The following is an 18,386-nucleotide window of genomic DNA, read 5'->3' as shown; positions in this document are numbered from 1 at the left end:
GACATTTTCAATTTCTTTCATCAGTTGAACCTATAAATGATTATTTTGCTTTGAAATAGTCTGAAATCATTGATTAGATTTATCTTAAAGGAGTATAACGGTGTTTTCACATTTATCCAAGGTAACTATACATTTTCTGTATTTACAATACTGCTGACTGCTTCTTTCTGTTCATTTCAGTACACAAACCAACCAACAGATTCAATCATAATTCAGTTGAGATACTGTAGGTACAAACAGATTGTATATAATAAGTGGACGTAGTCGTTGTGATGTCACCCATTGGTTTGTGGACTACCGTAAGAACTCTGAATGGGACCATAATTCACTAAATGAACATCATGCTGTATTGAAGAAGACTTGAAACTAGCGATTGAGACCATAAACTCATGTTTACAATGTTTACTGAGGTAATAAATCAAGTGAGAAGTAGGCTCATTTTCTCATAGACTTCTATACAATCGGACTTCTTTTTGCAACCAGAGGAGTCGCCCCCTGCTGGCTGTTAGAAAGAATGCAAGTTTAAGGCACTTCAGCATTGGCTTCACTTTTCAGACCTGCGGTTGCCCACTAGATCGGTATTGTAATCCATCACAGTGATTTATACAAGTTTTGTTTCTTTATTAATTTCTGTTAAATTTATTTCATTCAGTTATAAACAATGAGTCATCTGAAAACTTCTATCCCCAGTGTCAGTCTCTAATCCTGTGGAGAGTTTTCCTCAGAGGAAACTTATTGTTTTCTGAGACGTGCAGAGTTTCATCATCATGTTTTCCGTGTGGAATAGTGAACAATGATTCATACAATAATCATCTGCAGTTAAATACAACCATAGTGCCGTGCATAAAATGAAAGCAAATGAAAAATGCATTCTAGTTTTTCCCATGGTGTATTATTTTTTTGAATTTCTGAAATTATTTTTAAAGTTTAATTCAGTTAGATTGTAGACGAGGCAAGACAACTCGAGCAAAATTGGAAATATGGCTGCTGAAGAAAAGCTTGTTTGAAGACGCTACCAGTGGGCTGAGATCGGTGCATTGAGAAAAAACACTCCAAGATCTTCAATTCAGTTGCTGATGAGCTGATCAAGAAATTATGAAATTGAAAAAAAAAATGTCATCTATAATTGCCTATTTTTTGTATTCTGCATTTTATTTTCCAAGACCGCAGCTTATCCAGGTTCTTCTGCAGACAACTATGCAACTTCAGATGTTTGAATGCCCTTCCACATAAGATCAAAGAGAGTCTAAAAAATAATTTCTGCTTGCAACCCCAGTATAACTACGACAGCATATTAAGGCCATTGTAGGTAAAAAAACAAAAAAAAAAGGATAGTAAGTATAAAGCAGGGGGAGGGAGGTGAAATTCAGAGAAAAAAATTAAAGTCGAAAAGTTTTAAAAATTACGAGAAAAAAACTCAAACTTGCAACATTATAGAGTCATAAATATACGAGGAAAAACATAGATTTTCTGAGATTAAAATCGGAAATTTACAAGAAAAAAAATTTGGATATTATCTGAGATTAAAGGGGCAAATTTACAAGAAATAACTCGCAAATTTGCGAGATTATAAAGTCATAAATATGCAAGAATAAACTCAGATTTTCTGACATTAAAGTCATAAATTTACTAGAAAAAAAGTTGAATATTATCTCAGATTAAAGGGGCAAATTTATGAGAAAAAATATACTTTTTCGAACTGTTTTGTCATGTATACTTTCCCACAGAATGCGAATATTACAATGTGAAAAAGCAACCACATTTTTTTCTGAAACAAGGTTGTTTTTCTGAGCTTTCGCACTGTGAATAAAGGCATCAATCACGTTGTCCGTAATGGGTTGAGTTGCGCTTATATTTATAAAACAACAACACGGATGCTCCGTAGTCCGAACCAAGACGGCAAACTTTATTTCTCTTTTCAACTTTCACAAAAGCAACGTAGACCAGATCCACTCCTCTCGCTGTTACCTTTCACAATAAAAGCCGTAGATATATAATATCCACAGGCAAGTATTTTGTGTTGTTTATTCATCAGTATTCATGGTCTGACTCATCTTTGGCCTGTCAGAAGTTGATTTTCAGAGGGCTGCAGGGGTCAGACAGCTATACAGGCTGTAATTAAACAGAGGATCAAACTCTGATGATTCAGACTCGTCATAATTAGTGACTTGACTCAGCTCTCAGCAGGAAAAAGAACTGGAGTGTGAGCAGCATGAGCGTGTTCATCTGTTGTTAACTAGACTTACTCAAGTGTAGTTCATTAAGACCGACAACTTTCTGCATATTAAAAGGCAGCTAAGTCTCATTGCTGAGTGGGGGGTGTATCTGAACACAATTTTCCAATGTGGTTGCTTTAATTACTTTTAGAAAAACAAGAATAGAAAGAAATCAACTCATTTGAGAAGTGAGGGATGATGAGAGAGAGTGAATTGGGGTGAAAAATGAAGCAAAGAAGTGAGAGAAAGAGGAAGAGAATTGAGGAAGAAGATGGAGGGATTGTCTCTACTCTTGTTACAGTCACCATTAGAACTATACTGCAATGCACTTCTCAACCATTATGTCAAATATAAATCCACATTTAAGAAAGTTTGACAGCGACTTTGCTGCTGTGGAAGGAGTACCACCACCTGTACTGTGGAGACAGCAGCGACAGAAGGGGAAAAGTTCACCGCTGAGCTAAAACCACCTTACAGAAAAATACACCAACTTTACAAAAGACTGTCTATAACTCTGCAGCAGTGAGCATGGCCTTAATGTACCAAATGAGGTGACAGTAAGAAAGTGTAAGCCACACACTCTCAATGAGGGTCTGTTCTATTGGCTGGTTCTTGTGTTCAGACAGAACCCAAAGCAAATTTTTAGAAGGCTTTCCTGTGTAATGTGAATTTCTTTATGTTAAATGACTGATTGATCGCTCAAAAAAATCAATAAAGACTTAATTATAAAACAATTTAACAAAAAATAAATTACTAATTTGCCACAGCTGAGTTGATGCTGAGCTCAAAATGATTAAAAACTATTTTAGGAGGCTGGGTGGACTTCATGCCATGAGAATAAGCAAGGAAAGAGGCTGGACAGATTGAGGAGGATATACTATAGTCACACCCGTAAAGTATACCCCCGCAGGAGGGGCGATTCTAGGATCAGACGATTACGGTCAAGGGCGTAGGTGTCGGTCGTTTCAACATTCGAGGGGCCACGTATTAAGCGGAACATCTGGGGGGCGTCAAACACTTAATTCCTGCATTCTAGTGAATTTTTATACACCCATTTCTGCATCAAGTTATGGTGGAAAGGAAATCACAAAATTCAGGCACCAGGTGACAATTCAATTCAGTGGATCCACAAGAGTCTCAGCTTTCCAGTGATACCCAATTTATGTAATACTAAGACTATTTATGGACCCCAGTATGCAGAAGTATTCAAATACACCATTTTTAGTATAGGCGAAAATAACACACTGCCCATAACTGCATGTGATTATCATGTCTGTAAAGGGGAGACTCGTGGGTACCCATAGAGCCCATTTTCATTCACATATCTTGAGGTCAGAGGTCAAGGGACCCCTTTAAAAATGGCAATGCCAGTTTTTCCTCGCCAAAATTTAGCGTAAGTTTGGAGCGTTATTTAGCCTCCTTTGCAGAAAGCTAGTATGACATGGTTGGTACCAATGGAATCCTTAGGTTTGCTAGTTTCATATGATGCCAGTATCTTTACTCTAACTGAGCCCGCTACATCCTCCGAAAGATCGAATAGCGGCCCGGGCCTGACGGAGGAGTTTTAAGAGGCGCGTTAAAGAAATTAGTGGCGTCAAAACAAATGCATTATTATCGCGTTAACTCTGACAGCCCTAATGTTTATGAATGGTATACTGTTGAATGCATAGCTTACCAAGTGCCCTACTATAGAAAAGGAAATTGGACAAAGGGCCCCGGGTTTTTCAGTTCACACTTGGACCCAGCATGCACTTCTGATTTATAATGTAGTTTGCTTGATTATTCATCTAACCGAATTAATATGACTTTGATTATTGGCTTCAGTCCAAAACTGTCTGTTTATCAACTTCTGAAAACTCCTTTCAGTCCAACAACGTTTAGCATCGTGTGACCCGCCCTGACTTTAGAAACCCCGCTCATTCAGATCTGTGAGAAGGTGTAAAACAATCACCGTGTATGTGACCTTTTAGCTCAGACTGCACCGAGCAAGCAGAGACCGACAAAGAGTACGAGTGTTTTACCACAGCAGAGAGCCTGCGACAGACACATTACAGAGCGCGATGATGCCAGAGTTTCAACCGAGAGGATTATTCAGATGAGAGGCATTTGCATTGCAAATTAAAACAGTATTTAAAGCAGAGTAACATGCCCTTCAAATAACTTCTGCTGCAGAGAAATCCCAGTTCTCCTCCCTGTTGAAATAGTTATAAGGTGGGAAGTGCAGTACATGAAAGAGTCAGCGCTTCCACACCGAACATCACCATCACAGTGAATTATCGTCGGCTCGGCCTCCTCACTTAGATACGGCAGACTGTATCATAATCATTTCATGGACAGTTTTGTAAGGGAATTCAGCATGTGATTAATTCATTAAAATCACTCTGTGTTCGTCCCGCAGGTTAAATAGCTTAAAGAATCAATAAGCCCTGGTGACGAACTGCGTGGTGTTGAAACTGTACAGAGGAGTGGCTCGGAGACGCACAGAGATGCCGTGTGCCTGTATTGTGTTTGTGCAGTTTAGTGTCGACGCTGTTCTGGATGTTGAAGATGTTGAAGATGATGGAGAAAGAAGAATGTAAGACTTTGTGGCCGTTGATTGTTTGTAGAACGTTTTCCTCTATTTGGATGTGTTGACTAAGCATGTGTCTTTTTACATGAGATGAATCAAATCAGTGCTTAAAGTGGGTCAGTAATCACGCTACAGAGTACTGTCCCCCTGCATACTGTTATATTATCACTCAGGATAATCACTTTATAATGAATGTACATACTCAAGGTGTACTTACTGTCAAGCTGTCATTTCCTAACAGCTGGTCACTGTAGTTTTTAACAAACACTACTCAAACAGGAGGACATAGTTTATTAGTTGGGGACTATTTTCAGCAGCGGATGAATCCCCGTTTGGTGCTTTAGTGAGTATTAGCGGCAGCAGGACGGTGTATGTGGGATTGTGTCAAAATAAACTCCAGTGTGTGTTCATTATAATGAAGGAATATGTCAGTCAGTGCAACAGTGTGGCTGAACTGATGTGTTTGTAATAGTTTTTAGACAACAATGGAGCTCTATGGCACAGAGGAAGTAGATATATCAGGCTTTGGATACACGCACAATACTTGGTAGTAAAAGTAGTAAAAATCCACTGTTGGTTTTGGTCTATTCGTGGGATTTGTAGACAAGAAGAAAAATATACAATAGCACCAGACTTTTCCTTTTAAAAAGTCAACAGTGACAATGACACCATGTTTAATTTTTCTATGCCAGGATTTTTCTTCTCTCTTGTCTTAAAGGAACAGTGTGTAGCATTTAAGGGGATCTATTGGCAGAAATTGAATATAATATTAATAAGTATGGTTTCTTTGGCGTATAATCACCGGAAATTAAGAATCATGTTTTTGTTACCTTAGAATGAATCGTTTATATCTACATAGGGAGTGGGTCCTCTTCACGGAGCCGGCTGCCATGTTTCTACAGTAGCCCAGAACAGACAAACCAAACACTGGCTCTAGAGAGGGCTTTTCAGGTTTTCACATTTTTGCGTCTCTTACACGCTTGGCACACAAGAGGAGTTTCAGTTGGTTGCAATCTACAACCTCACCGCTAGATGTCAGCAAATCCTAAATACTGCTCCTTTAAGATTAAAGAGTTTTTGTAGCCTAAAATCCTGCACTTTGTCCGATGAGTTCTGCATGTACCATGACCCAAGAGCAGAATCCACAAGGTCACTGGAGAAAATAAATGTAAAAGCTAGGAAAGGAATCCGAGGGTCTGAAATCGTTGTAATGACAACTGTCTAGGACACAAGCCACAAAGTATAACTGAATGTCAGAATCCATACATGCTCTACTGAATACTTTTCTCCACCTCAGTGTTGCAGCGCTGCTCTCCTTTGCCACAGCTGGGCTCTACAGTGCAGCATTTTGCTGCATATGTAAGTGAAAATTAGTGTGTGTGAATGAAAAAGCTTCTTATTTTTAGCCATCTGACCATCACATTTACATTAGCCACAACTTTCTAACATACATTTTGTGAGTAACTTGATAACTGGGCAAAATAAAACTTGGCTGTTGTCGGGTTTGTTTGTTCTCTGCAAGCCACTGTCAGATATTGATATTATTATTAGGTAGATATCGAATCAGACTCAGTGTTTAACGATCAGGATCAGGGCCAATAAACTTGCTCGGGACATACATTGTTGCATTGTATTGATGCCAGGGTCTTGTGTCAATACAAATCATGTTCCATGCAGCCATCATGTTTTCATCCAAACGTATCAGGCAAATCTGTTTAGTAGTAATATACATATTTTGAAGGACACGTTTGCTATGGCTCCTCAAAAATCCTGTCCATAAAGCCTGGCAAATACTTGGTGCACGAAAATTACCACCATAGAGTGTATACAAGAAGTGGACGTAGTCACTGTGACGTCACCCATTGGTTTGTGGACTGCTGTTTTGAAGCCTCGAGTTTTTTAATTTGGCCGTCGCCATCTTGTTTTTTTGCAGCCAGAAGTGACACAAAAGGGTGGAGGTAAGTACAACCGAACGCTGATTAAGACATTTTTAGGGGACCAAAATATTACAATTATATACGTACTGTATAATTCAAGTGTTAAAGTTATAAGACAAAAATGAGGACAACTCCCAGACCGGACAACGCCGTGGTAAGCGACATGTCAATCACAAGGTAGCCCCCTAAAGCATCCCCTGCTTTATGGTCTATTTGACTCTAAATGGGACCATAATTTACTAAATGAACATCATGCTGTATTGAAGAAGACTTGAAACTAGCGATTGAGACCATAAACTCATGTTTACAAATCTCATAGACTTCTATACAATCAGACTTTGTTTTGCAACCAGAGGAGTCGCCCCCTGCTGGCTATTAGAAATAATGCAAGTTTAAGTCACCTCAGCATTGGCTTTAATATTTTATATTACAAATTAGTATTTTCTACACTCAGATGAATAATTCTTATGCATGATTTATGCCCCCAAATACTGCACACTGGCAGTACTGACACCTCCTTGATTCCAATTGGAATAAAAATCCACCACTTTGGTATTCTTTGCCTTGGAAAACAAATTAACACCTCATCAGTTAGGAAGTGATTCCAAACAATGGAAATTTGGGAAAATAAGATGCACAAAGTCTTCTTTTTTTCAAGGGTTATTGTTTGAACACCCCACCCGTCCTCCCTCCATTGTCATCAGCGACTGCTCCTTATCTGGCTAATGAAGCATAGCAAACACACTGATGCAATTTTTACATAAGGTTCATGGTAACAAATCAGTATGCCAGTTAAGTTCAGTCTTCCACTGAACAAGATATCTTTCATTCATTATTGATGTTGTGTGAGAGGAGCTTTCCCCTGAAGGCACACTAGGATTCCCATAGCCAGACTCGGCATCAAAGGCTTCTCTATAATCTTGTCTTCTCTTTTCCCACCCCTCCACTCCTTGACTCTCCACATTACATGGTCCATCTTACTCATTTACTGCATCCCCTCGCCATACGTGTTTAATTATAATATCACTTGTAGTAGATAATGCGATAGCGAGATGAACAGTGCAACGGCTGTTGTTTGTGATATCCGTGTTAAGTGCTAAATTTCCATGTGAAAGAGCATCGATTGTGCGTGGATGTATAGCTGACATTGTTTCATCTCGGCATTGCCTTGCTAATGTACAATGCACATTAACTGCACTGGTAAAGCTTAACTGGTAAAGCAAAGGCAGGTATACCCGCCAGGGTTGGGAGTTTGACTCGATAGGCTCTACAGTCTCAGGTATACTTCTGCATCAAGGTGTTGCTGTAGCCACAACAGAGATGTCCGTTGTGCGCCAAATTATTTATAAGCTGTGTCTGATTTCAGGGGATGTCTCAGTCGAATGTGGTTCAGGTTCAATAGCATTTTAATGAATCAGAATCCGTCCAAATCTGATTAGATTTTACTCTCGACATTTGCAAGGAGGACCTAAATTTACAAATAACTAAAATAAATCTGTTATGACGTTTTGTTGGCTGAGAGGACAGAAACACTGGAGGTTTAAGAGGCGGTCCAGATAATATTCCCAACCTGTAGCTACAACCTGAAAATTAGATAAGCTGCCATATGAAATGTTTAACTTGGAAACTTACAAATATTAATTATTTTTAAAACTTTTTTAGTTGCTACTGTTAGGCCTAAGTTACTTAATAATGTACTGGCTAACATGAATTAATTTGAAAACGTGTTACTTGCAAACGTTAACTAAATTAAAAACTTGTAACTTGCTAATGTTCACTAACTTAAAAACGTGTTATTTGCTAATGTTAACTAACTTAAAAACTTGTTACTTGCTAACGTTAATTAACTTGAAAACTTGTGAATTGCTAACTGTAATTAACTTGATATTTTATTTATATGCTAGCACCGGTACCAACCGGGAGCAACAAGACCACAGGGTTGACGTTAGCTGGCTACACAGAGTATAGCCCGTTCTCTGCCTTGATATAGCCTAGCTCCTTAGCCTCAGCTAGCTTGGTAGCTTCGAGCTAGGTGGTCGTAATTCAGCAACCAGGCTTCATTCGGCCCACCCCAGCTCCATCCACGCTCCACCTCTTTGCCCATTTTTGAGTCGTCACTGCCAAGATGGCGATGGCCGGAGCCGCCTCATTTTTGCTCTTCAGAAACCTGCGGGTGACGTTACGAAGACTACGTACATATTTTATACGGTTTATGGGCTATGCGTACAAAACTCTGTTATTTGTTGGCCAATCATATAGTAACTTCACAAATGCATTTGCATAATAAAGCTGCAAGGTGGCAAACAAACCATACACATGCAGGTTCAACCCTGAAGCCAGTCAATCAACGGCCATTTCTGCCCTCACCTCAAAGAGCTCCTGAAATGGGACATAGCTGTAGTTTTGGGTAGGTTATATCAATTGGCTTTTAAAGTGCCAAAGCAAAACAAGTTGGCATTCATTCGACAAAAAAAAACTAAAGTAACGATGGCAGTGGGTATAGTAAGTAGGAGTCCTGTGACTTAGAGCAAGCCACAGAAGGTCTGAGTTAATCGAAAACCTAATTTCATCATGACCTCTTCCTTGCACCTGGTACTGAGAGCTCATTTTAGGTTGAAAAAAGTTCCTTCTGTGCAGTGATAGAACAAGCCAAATTAGCCATTCAGCTTCTGTAACTTACATACTGATAAATGCTTGGCTCTCTGCTTCACAAGAAAATAACTTGATCGCAAGCCTATACTGTTGAACAGGCTGTCCGTGACTAACATGGTTGTGCTAACACTGCCAGAGCTTGGGGTTCCATTCCCCCCGAGCAAGGCACAGACATTGCCAGGGTTTCCATCCTGCTATGCATGGAGTGGGAATCCAAATCATTCCATTGTACCACTGTAAATAACAGCTTACAAAATGTGTTCATCAGTAGACGCTATAATAAATATATACAGTACATGCATTTGCATAAAGCAAGATATTTGTCCACTCCCATGTTGATAAGAGTATTAAATACTTGACAAATCTTCCTTTAAGGTACATTTTGAACAGATAAAAAAAAAGTGTGATTAATTTGCGATTAATCGTGATTAACTATTTTAATTGATTGACAGCCCTGGTTATAATTAGTTATGTTATGCTATAAATGATTGACAGCTATGATTCCCACAAAACAACTGACTGGGTTGTCTTATTTCACAGTTTGTGGGTTGGTAGGCACTCCAGATACCCAAATGTATGAGCACAAGCACTGAAAAAGTGAGTTTTTTATGATATGTCCCCTTTAAAGTGGCAGTAGGCCATATATTTTTTGGCATCATTGGGCCAAAAATTCCATAATAACCTTTCAGCATATTGTAATTCAAGTGTTCTGAGAGATAACTAGACTTCTGCTCCTCCTCATGGCTCTGTTTTCAGGCTTTAAAAAATTAATTGAGAGAGCGTTCCTATTGGCTGTGCTCCGGCTGATGGGCGGTGCTTGGTATTTCCTCAACTGTTCTCAACACGGCTGCTGGGTCACAAACTTTCTCATTTTCTTAACTTTTTTTAATCATATTTGCTCCACTTCTACCCGCTACTGCTTTAAGTGGCAAGTGGACCTTTGTAATTCATTGAATTACATACAACCAGTTGACAAATAGTGTAAATCCAGCTTTGAAACACATCTGCAACAACCCTCAAACCAGAGCATCGGTGTAACCCTAAAGTGCACTCCACACAAATTAGAATTCAACTCTCACTCCTCAAACACAGAGTCATCTGAAGCCTATACTCTCTGACAGCGCAGTGAGGAAAATTCCAGCACTGTAATAAGGTTGAATCTGCTTTTATAAAGAGGCCCGGGTTTCATCCTCCGAAGACTTAAATGGGATGAGACGGAGAAGCAACAGCGATGTCTTTGAAACTCAGCTGAGCATCTCTTGACTACAGCGAGTCTGCCCTTCAGAATGTCACACAGCCGCCGTGATAGATCTCCTCTTATCCCTGAGAGCACTTTGCCACCTACTGACTGTTAGTGGTAATCACATGACTAATCCCATTTCACATGCACCCTCCACACCTGCAAAATGAAAAAATCTACAGTGACAAATGTAAGAATATTGACAAAAATAGTGGATACTGGGCTTTAAAAGAGAGAAAAGACTTACAAAACAGTAATGTAAATCCTGAGAAAATGAAAATGTATGGAATAATTAAAAAGCTTTTGATTTGAACATGAAAGCGTTGAAGGAACACTGGAATCGCTGATGGTATTAAGCACATTATTAATGTAGGCTTACTTCGGGCTATTGCATCTCTGAGGTTCATCCTTTGATATCTTCCAAAGTCATTAATATTGCATCGTGTATAGCTGAAGTGTTAATCACCAGATCCACCACGAGGATTTCTCACAGAAAAATAAGTTGCAGACAATATCACATTTTTTTATTTAAGCACAAACTGCCATTGACTTTGAAATCCCCCGTTGACAGCATGTCACTCTGTCATGCCATCTCCCTGATGGCATTTCAGGGGAGGACAATGCTGCGGTGTGCATACAAGTGGGTTAATTAAAAGATTCATAAGTCAATCAGAGAACATTAACATACTGGAGAGAGGGTTTCAATGCACAGGGTTCAGCGCTGAGAAAACATCAAAGGGTTTAAACTGCAGGCATGAAAGGCATGGGAAATGAGCTCTGAAAAGGAGAGGAGAGGCACTGCCAGAGCCTGCAGGAGGAGAGGAGCCTCTCTGTGACTCTCAGGTACTCTGAGCCTCCCAATGAAGATCTCATAGGAGGAAGAGGAGGAGGAGGAGGAGGAGGAGAGGAGCTCAAACAATCTTGTTTTTTTTAACCAAGGATCAAGTTAAACCCATGCATTTCTGCTGGATATGCTGGATATAATGCATGCATTTTCCCAGCACTGCATTAAAAAACATTTATCCTTTCTTGCACATCAATTACTTTTTATCAAACATGAAAAGAAATGGAAAAAATACATATGCAAATGCTTGTATATGAAATGTGCATTGCAGTTTGCACCTTTATGCTAGAGTGCAAGAGCAACAAATGCCCAAAAAATGCATCACTGCACTTTTCTGCACTATATTGCTGAATTCACTGGTCAGTTGTGGGTTGCAACCAGTGTTGGAAATCAACTTTTCTGTCCATCTGCCACTGTGTTGCTGGTAGATTCCAAAATCTACCAGCCACTCCATAGATTACCATTGTTTATTTAGGGCTGGTTAGTGAAGCAAATCTATAGCAGCCACTTGCATATTTTACCAGCATTTGGCTGGTGGCTGGTTGGCTGGTGGTATAATTCCCAACCCTGGGTTGCAACAGGTATAAGGGTCATCACATTTAACCACCATCATCTCCATCTTCATCATCATCTTCCAAACTGTCTCCACCAACGCACCACATCCATTCGCGATGGCCAAAAGCAGCATCAGCACATACAAACTATATAATAAAAAGGCGAGCGTGCTGGGACTGAAGGTGTTTGTGTGCGTCCAGACGCACCAAAACAAACCTCGTGGATGACCCACTTTGCCTCGCAACATGACATTTCCATGTCACATAACTTTTTCTTTTTTAATTCCAACACATATCAACAAATATGTATCCGCCACACAGAGTCAATACCGCCGCAGAATCCTGTTCATCCAGACAGAGAAACTTACCCGCATCCCGCAGCTGCTCCTGACATCTTCATGTCAAACTTGTATCCTTTAGTTTGCAGCTCGTCGACCCTCCCAGCAGCTTTTAACCTCTATAGCCTGAATGCCGCCGAGCAAACAGCCGAGCCGCCGTTAGTTCCTCTGTGTGGAGGTGGAGGAGGTGTTGGTGGTTGAAGGTGAAGTCCTCTTGGCTCAGGGTACCCGACCCGACGGCGCGCTGCCGCGTCTCGCAGACGGAGCGCTTTATTCTCTGTAGCGGGCGCGCTACCGCAACATGGCAGTGCGGGGTCTAACCCAGAGAGATGGAGGAGCGCTCGTTAAACCGACACCGTTAAAACCACATGACACGAGCATTAAGGTGGCGCTTTATACCGCACAGCACAGTTCATCAGATCATCAGATCATCTCCACTGATGAGGACTTCAGCGGGTGCACAGTGAATCCCCTTCAGTCTGGCAGGAGGAGAGGACGGGGAGCTGAATTCCGCCTGAAATGTTTGGGTTTATGGGATTATCAGCTTTTTGGAGAACAGCAGAGACTTGACAGAAAAATGTAAAGATGTCGTCCTGGATCGTTGAAGGGTTCTTTGAATTTCGGCTCAACATTGATCCAATAAGGCAGCACTTTATTTCAGTAAAAGCTCAACTTTTATAAACTGTTCCAACACTGTCCACAATGTATCTCGATTAGAGAGCACATCAGTTTTTTAAGTTGATATTTTACTTCAAGTTAAATTAAAAATGTTTGATTAACCCTCTGAGATCTACATAGATCCGTTCTGTCTTTTTTAGGGGGGTACAGGAGGTCTTTAATAAAATTATTATTACTATTTAAGGGGAGATAGCAGGTCAACAGTAGATGTCACATAGAAGTGGTGTAAATCATCTGAAAGCTGGGAACCTGAAGATTAATTTGAGATGCAGCTCAGCACTGTGTCAAGTTGTTCTAGTCATAAATCAGAAATAAACATGAATTAATTGATCAAAATAAATTGTGAAAGTGTATAAGGGTTTAGAACATGATGATGGAAGTATATGATGGCCGCTCCCATGCTCTATTATGTCTTATATAAGTTGTGTCAGCAATTTTTGGGTTGATACCATTTCTTACACATATTTGGTGCGGAATTAAACCATTTTTTTCCACTTGAGAATTAATAAAAATGATCAATAATCTCTCCAAAACCTAATTTCATATGATATCTGTACCTTCCCTCTTGCTCGAAGCCTGATCCTGCTATACAGGGTCTCAGGGGGTTAATGCTGAAATGAAAAGATTCCAAATATGGATGTAATTTCTTAAGGTATTTTCCATCACTGGCTGCTTCTCTTATGATTCAGGAAACTTTAAATTGTCATATTTCAGAGAGGAGTTTGACATTTAATTTCTTTTCTTTTCCACATAATACAGAAATAGACATCCCAAACTACTTAAATAACCTACGTTTTTTTGTAGAACATGAACAAATTATTTCTGAATCGGTATAACTCTACAAGTCACAGGGATCATTTGTGTATCCATCCCACTGAGCAAGCATCCAGCCCTCCTAGGCCCCCTAAGGCACCAAACCCTCCCAGCTCAGAGAGATATGGGCTCAATCCCAGTGTCCCCCCCCGAATCCTTAAGCCCTGAACTCTCAGGGACTTGACTGACGTCACCTGGTAAATGGTTGGGACATCACTTTGCGGGGGCCATATCATGTTACCCTGACGATGCCAATAGTGGGTTTTTATTTTTACGTTTTTATTGCCTGATTTGACGAGAGGAGAGGTAGCCCAATTGTTGTTTTAGGCAAAACAGCATCATTAATTCAAATTAAAATAAATGAATAAACCAGGTGTGTAATATAACCTGTGATTTAATTCCTCTGGATTTCATGTGTTTTTTTATGTACCATCGTAAATCCTTTATGTTAATGTTTCTGTTTAAATTGAATACACCAGGCTGAATACCCATGTGACGTCCTCTTGTTTACCTTTTTTTTTAACGACAAAGTCGACAAGTGTGGACATTGGGATTTGGCCTTGGTCAGCTGAGGCTGCATGACCTCTGACCTGCATGTTCAGTAGGGATGCTGGAGGGTGAATTCACCTGAATTCAGTTTAGGCACCATTTCATTTGAGAAGAGGAGTTGCTACAGGGACCGGGCGGGAACTATCCCATAATTAACGTTAAAGATCAAGCATATACAAGAACAAAACTTTAAAAGCACATTTTAAACAAACATTACAAGAGGAGGGAAGTTTTCTTCTCTTACATCAAAAACATATTAGTCAGTCACTATTACCACTTTCTCTACAACAGAAGTGTAGTAACAAGTGTTTTTGGCTATTTTGTAAATGTGTGATTAAGCAACACATGGAGAGACCTCATGTGCAACTCTTCATTTGCTGATTCAAGCTGCTCGTTGCAATTTTTACAACCACAGGAGTTTAATGTAGTGGAGGTGCAATGAGCTTCTCTCAGCTGAAAATGCGACTTCATCTCCACAAAATCAGATTAGTCACCTTTTCCCCCTTTTCTTAATGGTAATCCTACTGTGTGAGAGTATTGCCACTAATTAGAAAACGCCATCTGAGTGTTTCTCACCAGGTTTTTAACCAGAAAGTGGAATCTCTGTTACAGCAGTGGGCCTGAGTAACCATACATACAGTACACAGCTTGCCTACTGACTGTCCATCATAGACAGTAATGTGGGCGCTTAACTCATCCTCCAATGGCCTTATCACCTATTCAAACTACTGATCTGCTGCTCTGTTAAAGGTGCAGTATGTAGGATTTGATTGCATAGCGGTGAGGTTGCAGATTGCACCCAACTGAAACTTCTCCTGCGTGCAAAGCATGTAGGAGAACTACGGTGGCCAACGTGAAAACGCGAATGGCCCTATCTAGAGCTAATATTCTTGCAACCCTGTCTTACGGGAAGGCGTATAATAGCCCGACATGGTCATTCCATGTGGCATGAGGACGCATTTTTGCCTTTTTAAGTGTCATAGGTACACCACGCAACAAAACTACGGTAACGTCTGCAGTTAGGTTTAGGCAACAAAACCACTTAGTTCAGGAAAATAGTTGGGCTTAAAATACGTACAGAAACTACATACGTAAATTACGTACGGAAACGTCACGAGACGTAGCTTACAAATCAAAACGCCGGTCTCCTTTTTAAAAGTCGTGTGTTTGTTGGACCCATCCACCTCCCCACCACCACAAGTGGTATTTCTTGCTTTTTATTCTACATCACTAGCTCTGAGCACTCCGTGTAAATATGCGTGAAGTTCCGCGCCCCGCACCCGGCAACAGCGGTTCCTCCTTCAGCCGGGAGCAGAGCTTCACCTCACTGCTCTGCTGATCCCCGCTGGGAGGTTTACTTGGTTAGGTTTAGGTAACAAAACTACTTGGTTAGGCTTAGGAAAAGATTGTGGTTTTGGGTTAAAATAAATATGCTTGTTACGTAAAGTAACTACTTTTGTTTCATAACTGGCGTTAGTAAAGTACGTAAAGTCAACGTTGACTTGTGGTTTCACACAGGACAGGGACAGCGGTCTCCTGGGTGAAAGTCCTGTGTATGCTTGACACACCCAAACTCTCCTTCCTCCCTCATTATGTTGACATTCTCACTATCATTACTACGTGAGGTGCTCTGACCGTTTAATACTGACACGGGTGGGTTTACATTAGAGTTAGTTAAAGCCCCGTGCATCTCATACAAACAGTAAAGGTTGCCACGGTTGGTTGTCGGGGCAGGTAGTGTAACGTGGGTAAAAGCTTTTTTTTTTTGCAGATTTGGGTAAAATTTCTCTTCATCGAAATGAGTGACACTTTTCATTGCACTGTTGAGTGATTAACAATAAAAAGCTCCCATATTTGGATGCTGCAGCCCGCTTATAGCTGTCATCATGGCCTGAAGCCTTTTGAACCGTCTTCTGCCTCTTTTCCCAGCTCACTTAATCACTAAACATTCTGCCAATAAGTTTGAATACTTCAGGAAATTAGCTGGGATGCTTAGAGGCAGCATACTAATAAGATAAAGTAATCTGAGAGTAACCATGTTATACAGTATTACAGATTGCTGTAGGTATACAGTGAATGTATAGCTGTGGTCCTTCACTGGGCCTCGTGGTGTTCCTCCAGCTGTGCAGATATTGTAGTGTTTGCCATTGACTTCTTAATGTACTCCATGCCCCCCCTCCCACCTCCACTCCCTGCAGCCCATTCAGTGGCAAAAGATGATGTTGTTATCAGCACTAAGGGCTGAGTGTGCATTCCTCTTCCTGAAGATATTATCTGAGCCCTCCTCTGCAGACAGCCACAGAAAGGAGAGAGCGATGGCAGCGGAGGGCTGGGAAACTCCTCTTTTTGACACCATATCAACTCAGCGCTCCTTATCGCTCCCATTTGCTGCTGAGCCAGACGATTACCAGAGTGGCTTTATTCACACAGCCTCGACACTCAATTAGTCTCCCACACCCACTCGCTCTGTTAGCGCCCCGGCGCCGGGGACCCACAGCGGCAGACGCAAGAGCGGGAAAAAATGCAGATGAGTTGACCCACGTCAACGGATCGAAGTTCGCTGTGTTTTAAGGGAAAATCCACTCCTGACCTCATGTCTTAGATAACGATTTTAGTGTGAAAGGAAAGAGAGATTTGTTTCTAAGTGCTCCAGTGTTTTGTGCTTTTTGTTCTATCTTAAAGAGAACTGCTAAAGACGGCAGCTGGAAGTGTACAAAACAATAGAAATATCATTGTGTAAAGCACACATTTTAGATTAATTAACCTGATAGTAAACAGTGTTGGTGATGCGTCACACGCAACGAGAATGGAGATAAAGTGTGTCCCCTCCAGGTGCTATCTTTAATCAGCTGAATCAAAGAGTGAACAAGCAAGAAATCTTCTTTATTACGGTCCATGGAATACTTTCTTTTATTTCTTTATTTTGTTTCAGGTAGGGGTGTAAGAAAATATCAGAAATATCAAATACCGGGATTATTATGTTGTGTGATACTGTGTCGATTCTCAAAAACACTGTACAGATTTTTAACTAGCTAAGCTTACATGCCGAGATTAAATCAGTCAATACTGTATTTCATTTGCAAAGATATGTGACCTCTCAATTTAGTGCTATGATGTTGGATGTTACAGGGACTGTGATAAATGCAGATCCCACTGTTCTGAGTGCATACAAAATTAAAAAAAAAAAAATGTACTTAGATTTTATGCATACCGTATGGTGTGTTCAATGACAGTTTTCCTAAAATTCGATTTAAATAATCGCAATATATGGCCTTGCTAACAGTATCGGAATATATCGCAATATAATAAATCATAACCCCTGTATCGTGATGCGTATCGTATCGTCAGATTCTTGCCAATACACAGCCCTAGTCTCAAGTGTTTCCAGACCCTGAAATCAACACTCAGTTCTGTTTTTTAACAATTCCAATGGGTCTGGTGTTGTGCTCAATGACAGCTCTCTCTCTGTAATGACCTGTGATTGGTCAAAGTCTCCCGTCATGGGCTAGATTTTGTAAAGCCTTAAAACAGAGTCATGATGAGGTGCAGAAGTCTAGTTATCTCTCAGAACACTTGAATTACAATATACTGAAAGGTTATTATGGAATTTTTGCCCAATGATGCCAAAAATATACTGCCTACTGCCACTTTAACTTCTATTTAAGTTTCAGGTTAGATATCTGTACTTTTACTCAAGTGTGGCTTTCAGGTACTTCATCCTCCGTTGGGCACCAGGACCGAAAGGGGCCCCAAAGGAACTGAAACATCTGTAAATGCTGGACAGTACTGATGCTTTGAAAATTCCTGCCTGACAGTGTTATTATCCCAGTCCCTCTAAAAACCAAATGACATCTGTATCAAGTCTGGATCTGCTACAGAAAGCCTCAGCTGAACCCCCTCAGATAGAGAATCAGGACCTCAGTCCTTCCCACTGCGACAGGTCATCAGTGATCTTAGGTCATCAGTGATCTCAGGACATCAGCTCACATTGTAAGA

General features: G+C 40.5%; 1 protein-coding gene across 1 annotated transcript in view; it reads right to left on the bottom strand.

Moving 5' to 3' along the window:
* Window positions 1-12,963, bottom strand: part of LOC119503554 (retinoic acid receptor beta-like) — a 199,212-nt gene extending 186,249 nt beyond the window's left edge. The window contains exon 1 of the mRNA XM_037795397.1: window positions 12,381-12,963. The gene's annotated coding sequence lies outside the window, so the exon portion shown is untranslated. The remainder of the gene's footprint in view (window positions 1-12,380) is intronic.
* Window positions 12,964-18,386: the final 5,423 nt, after the last annotated feature.

This window comes from Sebastes umbrosus, chromosome 15 (assembly GCF_015220745.1).
Source record: "Sebastes umbrosus isolate fSebUmb1 chromosome 15, fSebUmb1.pri, whole genome shotgun sequence".
Lineage (NCBI taxonomy): Eukaryota > Metazoa > Chordata > Actinopteri > Perciformes > Sebastidae > Sebastes > Sebastes umbrosus.
The sequence above is the reverse complement of the archived record's forward strand: the minus strand, read 5'-3'. Positions and strand labels throughout refer to the sequence as shown.